This window comes from Perca fluviatilis, chromosome 15 (assembly GCF_010015445.1).
Source record: "Perca fluviatilis chromosome 15, GENO_Pfluv_1.0, whole genome shotgun sequence".
In the NCBI taxonomy this organism is placed as follows: Eukaryota; Metazoa; Chordata; class Actinopteri; order Perciformes; family Percidae; genus Perca; species Perca fluviatilis.
The window spans coordinates 25,244,609-25,255,781 of record NC_053126.1 but is presented as its reverse complement, the minus strand read 5'-3'; positions in this window follow the sequence as shown (position 1 = coordinate 25,255,781).

Below are 11,173 nucleotides of genomic sequence, written 5' to 3'. Positions count from 1 at the left end.
GGAGCATGTGTACAGTGTGCACAGGATTCTAGAGGTGTGTTTGATTTCCAGCCATAGAAGGGCTGGATGACACGCCCGTATATATATATATCAACAGTCAGTGCATCTCATGCATTACCTGTACGTCTCCGTCACGGGACCGATTCCACCACACACACACACACACACACACACAAACACGTGGTGACCTTTGAAACACCCAGAAGGTTGTTTTAAAAAACAAAAAAACATTTAGCACCTCAAAGACTGACCTGGATGACAAAATATTCATCCTGCTGCACATTAACAAAGATTTCTCGCTGTTTCCCGATCCTGACAAAAGATGGTTTCTGTCTCTGCTTTGAATTTGTCGGACTTGAAAAGAAAATAAAGTTTTATCATCAGTTTGATAGGGAGCCAGGGTCATGATGTCACTTCCTGTCTAGCCTCTGATCCACCAGCTCCTGTAACTCCTGTCATTTCTAATTCCGTATTTCTTTCATCTTAAAAAAAAAAAAAAAAATGAGGCAAGTTTACTTTTTCATATTCCGAACAGAAAAAAACTACACCCCCATGAGAATCTACCAGTACATTCTGTGGGCTTATGGGCAATGGTGTCCTTTTAAAGGCAGCTAAAAACAGAAATATTGAATAAATGACGATATTAGGTCAACACAACTCTTTTCTTCATTATCTTTACATTATTATTATTATTATTATTATTATTAAATGAAGTGAATCTAGGGCTGGGTATCGTTTAAAAAAATGTAAATACCAATACCAAAAATTTCTTCTTCATTTGATACCCATCACGTGAATGGAAGCATTCAGTTGCGTCAAATGCCAGCACCACCCTTCCTGGACCAAACGATTTCTACACAAATGCATTTCGAAAGTGTTCAAATTATTTCAATTTATTTAAAAAGTATAGCCAAACTTTTGTTTTGGTGGCATCTCTTTCCACGCTGAACTACCAACTCTATTAAATACACCGCGCTCGGCGCCAATCACACGTCGCATTAGATCAAAGAACGCTCGCGGCGATTGGCTGTGAGCAAAACCAAACAAATTGTCTTTTTTTTTTTTTTTTTTCTACATCTGGGCACAAAATGGATCGAATGCAGGTATCGTTTGACTGGAGAAAACGGCAACGGAAATTAGCAACGCTTAGTGCCACCGCTCGAAACTGAAGCCTTGCATACAGTACTGGACACGTCACTGTTCTACTAGTGGGATTTTGCAGTGTAAGATATTGCCAAATTGCTGACGTTTTGCTAACCGTAGCTCTGACTAAAGCGTCTCTGGTTACACCGCTAGCAGACAAATCTGGAAATCAATTCTTCTTCGCCGCTCTGTACTTACCACTGGGCATAATCTATATCCTCGACGTTCCACTTCTGGGATTGCTCTGGTGCGGCAGGAAATTCAGCCGGATGCGTGTATTTTCAGATTCCTTCCGCTTTCTCTGTGTTGGAATTTTAAATTTGGTGGATTTATGAGGACTACGGTTAACTGCTCCTCAGATCTCTGCAGGGTCAATCCAGACAGCCAGCTAGACTATCTGTCCAATCTGAGTTTTCTGTCGCACGACTATTTTGCAGCGGCTCCGTTCGGAGTTTAGCGCCACCCGTGACGATTCTGATTGGTTTAAAGAAATGCCATTAAACCAGAAAACGTTTTCCTCCCATCCCCGAATGCTATGTGGAGTAGCCAGACCCTCCTTCAGCGTGCTTTGGAGGAGGGTCTGGCAAAGCGAGACTATCAGTGGCAGCACAGCGCAACTTCCTGTTTGGACAAGTGCTGCGGCGAAAAAGAATGCATCTGTTGAGTTTTGTCCGGATAAAACTACTTTTAAAGTGGATGTTTTTCGGGGCTGTATGCATAGACTCACGTACGTACTCCCCAGTGCCAGCGTTTTAGGCAGTATCGGAGGCATTTCCGATACTGGTATCCGAACAACCCTAGCATCGAGTACCGATACCCAGTCCTAAATGAATCCCACTAGTACTATCGGCTGGATTTATTACAAATGTCAATGGAAGTTCTGATTGCACGTCGGCTCTCCATTTCAATAAATTATTTTATATTTTTATACAAAACTTCTAGTTTCTACTCCTTCTCGTGTCGTACAAAAAGAACACAGACATATTTCTGTCTACCTGGATGGAAAATACAGTGGCAAAAAAAAATCTTTTATGTTGCAGCAGACAGAATATTATTTCATCGAGATGGATAAAAGAGTGTTTGAGGATTGTGTAAATCCCTTCGTAGGCTATATAATAAATATAATGATAATACACGAGAGGCACAAACTGTCATGTTGGACAAACGCACAGTGAATGAAGATGAATTGTAAAGTAAAAATCTGATTGAGTTTAGTAGAACGGCAATAATTTGATAATTAGAAGAGGTTGTTTTTTGTTTGTTTTTTATGAATCCTTTCAGCCTGACTGTCAGAGACTATTAACGGCGCCGCGTTGCTTCAGCAGGAGTTTTGTAATTCTTCAGATTGCTGGAAAACCTCATTAAGTTCCTCGTTGAGTTAGGGCCGATTGATTTCCTGTTTTATTGATAACCAGTCAGTCTTGTAAATAAAGCCCCAAGGTTGCAGTCGTGATGATGAACTCACAAAAACACACATTTGAATCGGATTGTCTGCCTGCGGGGGTTTAGAGGCCAACTCAGTGATTTTCCACACAACCTTTCAGACACTCAACCACTCCTACCTCTGTCTGTGTGAATGGGAGAGGCCCCACATGTGCTCTGAATGTATTCTCTGCTGCAGACACAGACAGGATCAGAGGGTTTAAACAAGTACAAACTGCTGCTAAAGAATTTACAGCAGAGCTCGACGGATGGATGAGGTGGGGTGGGAGGGGGGGGGGGGGTAATTGTGAAGATCCATGCACAACAAAACTCCATGGGACTTTGTGTGCGCTGTCCTCTGCACACACACACACAAAATAAATCACCAGTAGATTAAATAATGAAAAACAGAAAGTCACTTTCATTTCACGAGGAAGAGGAAGCACTTATTGTTGACATCAGGGAGCGACGGGATGCAGAGAGAGAGAGAGAGAGAGAGGCAAAAAAAAGATTTTAGTTGTTCACAGCTTCACACAGACAATCAATATTTCCACTGTTTCTGTATGATTTTCCTCTTTTATTTGTTCTTACACCGGCTCACTTTGAGTCTGTCTCGGAGAGTTGTTTAAAATCAACAACCTGATATAAGATTATATTTTAACTACAGAAATGAATGAAATGATCTGTGATAAGTCAAAGGCAAAATCCCTCCTGAAACACTCAGAAAAACAGATGTTTTACACCTCTGGACTCGTTTTGTTCTTCTTGTATAATATTTGGACTAAATGGCTCTACAGTCATCGTACAGACATGTTTACTCTCCTTTGTCTGTGTATGTTACCTCCTTTTTTTTGCAGGTTTAATAATATTACATTTTTGTTGACCATTCTGAATGCAACCAGGACAGCTTTACATTTTCAGATTATTCTTCGTCACTTGCAGGCAGCCTTATGAAAACGTTTGCAGAAGCTTTCTTTAGTGCTATAATCCATCACGGTGAACGTTGGAGTTACAGGATCATTGAGGGGTTACGCAGTTTAAGTGCTGATTGACTAGAAAAGTCTAGATTATTTTCATTATTCGTGTATCTGCCTATTTCTCCATTCAGCAATGAATTGTGTGTTTTGTAAAACATCAGAAAACCTGATACTATCGTGTAAAAGAAGCAAATTTTCACATTTTAAAGATGGAACCATTAAGTACATATACTTTAGCACTGCACTTAAGTACAAGCTTTAGGTACTTTACTTGAGTATTTCCATTGTAAGCTACTTTATGCTTCTATTCCTCTACATCTCAGAGGAAAATGTACTTTTTACTGCTGTACATTGATCTGACCAGAGGTGTATAGTTCAGGTGCCAGAAAGTAGAAATCCTGTCCAGCAGCTGTCCCAACCATCACTAAACCAGCTCCTCTACCAGGTAGATGAGCTCGTTAGTGAAAACACCTGTTCTAGATGTAGAGGCAGATCCAAAAACATGGCAGGATTTTTACTTTCTGGCACCTGGACTATACACCTCTGGATCTGACAGATAAAGTTAGATAGATAGTATCATGCATTCAGCTTAGAAAATATGCTTCATTATAACTGAATTAAAACCAACCATATTTAAAGCTTAGTGCGTAACTTTTTTCGTCCGTTACATTCAAGCTATTGCCAAATGAGTTGCTACAAAGCTAATTAAGACTGTCAGCTCCACACAAGGCTCTCTGTACTTCTCAGTATGGCTATGTTCAGAAGATTGTCCGACGAAGAAACTCAAGTGAAGATAACTACCTCTTCTGAAGAGTCCATCATGTTTTTTTAATCCTCCGTATCCTCCTTGGCTACTAGCAACTGCGTGGAGGAGGGGTGGGGGTGGAAGGCTTGTATCATGTTGACGCACCGACAGTTTTGTCGCCATTACTTAGAATTCCTCATGGGGGCGTCAAAAACTACGCACTATAGCTTTAAAGTTAAAATCAGCCAAAACTTCAATCAAATATTACCACGTTACATAAATGTGTTTCTGCATGAGTATGTTCACTTTGAAAACTTTGAGAACATTTTGTGACTTTAATATAAAAGAATACAGTTTTATGTTCACTGTGATGGATTACACCACTCCAGAGGTTAAGTGTCTGCAAGTAGATTTGTATGCCTCACTGAAATGGATGGAAGTCAATGGAACGCCTCCAAAGGTAGAAATGATGCATTCAAAATGTTTAAATGGCAACATGTCGAGAAAAAGATTTGGCTGTGATGAAAAGTGAACAGGATATCTGTCTAACAGGCCTCGGTGCTTTAAATCAGGCAGGTTGACATGTTTTCTTTGCGGTGTCGGGTGACCTGAGGGCAGATTTTTCCTTTAAATCAAACAGTTTGTGGACGAGTTGAGGCGAATGTCTGAAATGTGCTGAACTCCTGACTGATGAGTTTTGGTGACGCTGCGGGTCGTCTGCTGTTGCGTTTAATGGACAAGCTGCGGGTTTCGGGGGTTGTCTTTGTACGAGCTTCCTGCAGGGTTGATTACTGGCTCAGCTCTGTGATAGGGCTCCATGCGGTGGTGTTGCACGATGATTATGGAGATGTGGAATCTGTAAAATGCAGCTGATGTGTCCCAACCACCCTGAAGATTTTACAAACTGGGTGTTTTACTTTTTTTTTTAAATTTTTTTATCTCCTGTTAAACTTTTATTTTTGCTCTTACCAAGTGGATGACGGTATTTTCTCTCCCTGTTCTAATCCATGACTCTTTTAATAGAGATTTCTCTCAAGTACTTTATATTCATTTCCTCTGTTGAAATTTGTATTTATATGTTTAATAAAACAAGGTATGATCTGCTACTTTCTGTGGCTTCATCTTTCACTGCTGACGGCCCTTTTTTCTCACAGTTGTTTTGGTTCTTACTGTAAAAGTAAGGATGGCTGAGAAAGCAGAAAAAGTTCTCAAACTGAAAGTTACTTGTCTTTGCATGAAGATGGAGGAAGGATGTGGTCGCAGCTGAGCTGCTCTTTCAGTTAATGTGTGATAGACCCAAGTTTCCCAACATGACACAACTGCTTTGAAAGAAGAAGTGTAGAGCTGTTGTGTTCAATGACAGGACTCCAAAAGGCGAATCATAAGCTGCTGCCAAAAAGGTTCTAAAAACAAACCACATTCTGTTTCAGGGTGCAGTGAATCATGGAGCTTTAAAGAGCCACGGGAAGAAAATATTCAGACCCATCACTGTAAAAGTACCAACACATTCAGTCTTACTCCAGTGAAAAGTACATGTTGTGAAATATGCTTGTTATATAATATTAATGCATTTTAGTTGGAGTCACTTACTTCATACAGTTATGCAAAGTTAATCTTAAAATCCACAATCTTACAGAGACATTATTGTCTTAAAAACAAAGAATTACTAAACCTGTTTTAATTGAAATGAACAGATCTGTTTATCAGTTTCACCAAAGTGACATTTCTCCTCTAAACGTCTCACATGGTTTCATTTTGATAACAAATGATTAATATTTCACTAAAAATGAAAACACATTTGTTTATCATATAGATATATAGATCTTAGTTTCTTCTTCTCTTGAGACTATGAGACTAACAGTGAAAAGAACGCTATTTTTATATAGGCTAGTTTTTAGAAAGGCCTCTGCCCGGGTTCAGTTTTTCCTGTAAAGTAACAGAATGATTTGCGGCAGATAGACGGCGCTACAGTCACACATTTTCAGATTTCTTTGTAACCCAGGAAAGCCTGCCTTAGCATATCCAGCCCATAGACTAAAAGGATCCAGCCAGCTGAGCCAGGTAAAAGGCCATCACAGAAAAGAAGTAAATTAAACGAAGAACTAAAAGCTAAAAGGGAACGTAAAAGACAACAAGTGATAATGTGAGTCACACTCGATCGGGCTTTCAACAGATGGAGGCAATTACAGGATTGTAATTGATTAAAAATCCACCCCGAATTGGCCCTCAGGTATGTAATATGTCTATTTCATTCATAAAATAACTTTAGATTGTGCTATGTGGTTGTACGTCCCCCTTCCATGTAGTGCAGACATTTTATTCCTTTTACTCTGCGTTTGCGTTGGCTTACTATTTTCTTTTCCCTTGTCCCCCTCTAACGTTACTTGTGTAAAGCGGCCGTGGGTTTCATGAAATGTGCTATATGAATCTAAGTTATTATTACGTTAGTTGCTACAACAAACTCTTAATTAAATTATGTCCTGTAACTTTTATTCTCGTATTTTATCTGTTTTTAATTTTTTTATTGTTTTTAACTGCTCTTTAATGTTTTATGTAAAGCACTTTGAATTGCCCTGTTGCTGAAATGTGCTATACAAATAAAGCTGCCTTGCCTTGCCTTAATGCTTTGGCTTGTGACACAGTGACAGTGATATCGTTGTTACCCGGTTTAGCTCACGATACATCCAAAGTAGGCAAAGTTACCGTATGCTACACTTGAAATGCAACAATGAATGATTTTCTGTCTGAGCAAAACATTCATCGCAACTATATGACCTTCTGGTAACGCTAAAGGCCCTGACACACAAACCTGACAGCCAACCATCAGGAGGAAAGGCAGTCGGACTGATCAGTCTCCCCGAGTTGGTCAAAAAACGTGCCTCGGAACACATCAAAGTGACGCCGACTTGAGCGTACGTTCTGCGCGTGCGTGAGACGTAATACGTCTTCATAACAGCAGGCGCCGCTAATCTGTATCGTCGCCCAAAAAATTCAAAGCGGCAGCTGATTGGACGAATGCGTCACGTGGGTATGGCTGGTCCCAGATTTTACAACCGAGCATAATGGCGACCGAAACGTGTTTCTGAAAACATTTTAAAGGTCCCATGGCATGAAAATTTCACTTTATGAGGTTTTTTAACATTAATATGAGTTCCCCCAGCCTGCCTATGGTCCCCCAGTGGCTAGAAATGGTGATAGGTGTAAACCGAGCCCTGGGTATCCTGCTCTGCCTTTGAGAAAATTAAAGCTCAGATGAGCCGTTTTGGAATCTGCTTGTTATGAGGTCATAACAAGCAAGGTTACCTCCCCTTTCTCTGCTTTGCCCACCCAGAGAATTTGGCCAACCCATGAGAGAGAGACATCATGGCTTTCAAACGAGAAAAGTGGCAGTTGGTCAAGGCCACACCCCCACCATCCACCTTGCCACTCCCACTGTCCTCCTCAATAGCTTCAGACACAGAAATGGCACATTCTAAGGAAAGCTCATTGTAGGACTGGCTCTAGTGGCTGTAATTCTGCACCAAGGCTGAATTTCGGGAAAGAGACTTCAGATACAGTATTAGGGGACCACTAAGGTCTATATAAAAGAGACTTCAGATACAGTATTAGGGGACCACTAAGGTCTATATAAAAGAGACTTCAGATACAGTATTAGGGGACCACTAAGGTCTATATAAAAGAGACTTCAGATACAGTATTAGGGGACCACTAAGGTCTATATAAAAGAGACTTCAGATACAGTATTAGGGGACCACTAAGGTCTATATAAAAGAGACTTCAGATACAGTATTAGGGGACCACTAAGGTCTATATAAAAGCATCCAAAGAGCACCATGTCATGGGACCTTTAAGCGAGAAATAGGCCATGCAGTTGCTGAATCTATCTTCATTTCAGATCGACAAAGGTCAGTTTGAAAGATTTTCGTCAGATTTTGAGAGGCTGTTCGTCACGCTAACATAAGTGCACTGATTCGCTAGTCAAGGGCTAGCACTCCACCAATCAGATTGGTCATTGAATCCGACTGCTCGCCCTCCGACCCAGCAAGTCAGGTCGGCCAAAATGAAGGCCGACGGCCCCTCCGACGGACGATGGCACGGAACACACGGAACAGACTCGAGTCACTGACCTCGCCAGACTGTCCGACGGCCGATTATCGGGTTGGTGTGTCAGGGCCTTAACTCGGTAATACAGTGAGCAATACAGCACCGTAAAGAAAAGAGCTTTATGACAGCAGGTGTGGTAAAAAACTAGCACTTTTGTCCAAAGCGGCCGTTAGAATCAACACAAACTGAAAGTTACATATAGCCACTTTAAGTTGGAATCTGAATGCAGGATTTCTTTTTATTCTAACAGAGTATTTTTACACTGATGTATTGGTACTTTTACTTTAGTAAAGGATCTGATAAATTCTTTCACCACTATCGTAGACATCTGAAACTACTCATTGTTTTCTTTTTAAATCCTAAAAGTAACTAAAGCTGTCAGATAAATGTAGTGGAGATGAAGTATAATGTAGCATAAAAAAGGAAATACTCGATTAATCGATTAATGAGCAAATGTACTTTCCGTCTTCAAAATAAAATACTTTAGAATGAGGGAATCTGCCGACACACAAACCACAGACTTGAAAAGCCTCGACATGAAACCAAATTCTTCAATGTCAGGAAATGATCTGGAGCGATTTGTGTGAGTGCACCTCAAAGTAAAGTTCACTGCTCCCTTTTCATCTTTACTGGGCAACGTGTCCTTCCTGCTCTCAACCTGATGTTTCTGTGAACAGGATGTTGTGTAGTAGTGATGGGTTTCCCCTGATATGATGCAACACCCAGGTTGATGACCTCCTGTAACACAATGCTGGCAGTTGATGGAAACAACACCCTTTATTACTATGGCTTCCTAAAATATGTTGTTTGGTGTTGAGGAGAGCAGTCAAGTGTGTCTCCTCTGAAGCATGTGACTTTACATCAGGGCTCTACTCTACTCAGTGTTACAGCAACATGTTACTGATATAGATCCTAGTGTTTCCCCCAGTATATTGCAAGCCTGGTGGCCCACCGGGCCCCACACTGTTGCCCTGGGTTACATGTTCCTTCGTCACACACACTGTAGTTTATTTTGACTCAATCCCACACCCACCGTCCCGTTATCCCGAATTAGTTGACTTTACTAGAAATTTGTGTGAAAGGTCAAGTTGTATTAACACAGAGCGGTAAGTTGATGCAGTAGACAAATAAAGTTTACATTAGTAGTCGTTACTAAAAATCGTTAGTAAACAAATTATTTTTTCTGGAGTCATGTCTAAAATAAGCATGTTAAGTTAAAGCTTTAGTGCGTAACTTTTTGATATTAATGAACGTCCGTTACATTTAAGCCATTGCCAAATGAGTTGCTACAAAGCTAATTAAGACTACCAGCTCCACACAACTCTCTCTGGATTTCTCAGTATGGCTATGCTCAGAAGATTGTGGTGTCCTGCGACTTTCGCATGCAGAAAATCAAGTGAAGATAATTACCTCTTCTCAAGAGTCCATCATGTTTTATTAATCCTCCATGTCCTCCTTGGTTGTTAGCAAGTGCATGGAAGGCTTGTATCATGTGGATGCACGCACTATAGCTTTAAACATGCAAAGTAACATAACATTAGGCTATTTATCGTACTAAAGAAATAAGTTGTTTATATAAATATTGTTTTTCCTGTATGACAGAATGATTCTAAGAACAATGTATTCAATACATTGTTCCAAATAATAGACAAAGACAATACACATTAAACATTGTAACTTTCCAATGTTTTGTACTAATGCTGCATTCCAGACACAATTTTCAGCCCGTAAATTACGACTTCAAGTCACGACTCGCGACTTGGTAGCGTTCCAGGCAAAGTCGCAGCAAACCCTTCTAGCTAGCGTTAGTGTTAGATAGCGGCTATCCACCATTGACATTAGCTAGCGCTAGCTGATACTAGCGATTTCTAGTCAGCAACATATTTTGGGCATCATTTAATAAACATAACTTTTAGTAGTACACAATCGTATGTGTATTGTTTTGATTACAATGTGCGGAATTACTTTACGTTGCCCATTTATGTATGTTTATTTCTATTTCTCACTGTTAATCTGTACAGCATCAACAGGGGTCGCCATTGTTGTTTATGTGTGTGTGACGTCAAAACTGTAACTGGGAGTACAACGATCTGGTACGAGTTCACGAGTAGTAGCTAAGTTTGGGTTTAATGGGTTTGATTGCCGTTCCAGGGCACTTTCACGGGTAGAAGGTTGTGAAAACACGAGTTACGGGTTGCCTGGAACGCAGCATTTGTGGAAAACTTCAATCAAGAGATAGTTACTGATGTCCAATCTATGTGTATGCCAAAGCACACTGACACTGCCGAGGTGCCATCAGTCCCAACCCAGGTCTCTATCATGGTGCAACAATAAATGTAGATAAACATGAACACCTGATCAACCACACAAAACTAAAACCCATATGACATAAATGCACACCCAAAAGCTTAACAGAACAATAACTTAGGACAGAAACCGTTCCCCATGAGCCTTTGCATCGCTTCAGTGCAGAACAGTTTAAATGACCCCGCCCCTCCCATTCAGAAACTTAACATCCTTTTTTGCCGATGATTCACATACTGAAATCAAAAGTATTACACAATTATCAAAACCTTACACTCAAGGAGCAAATCACTGGCCCAGATGTGCACCACTATAAGCACAATGTCAGCCTCACACTTTTTGCAAAACAATACACACAGTGATTTGCAAAATACAACATTTTCATTTTTTAACATATTTATTATTATTTATAATTTATTATATCTATTTAAATTTGTTATGTATTTTTATCAAGATTTTGTCTTGTGTATGTTTGTAT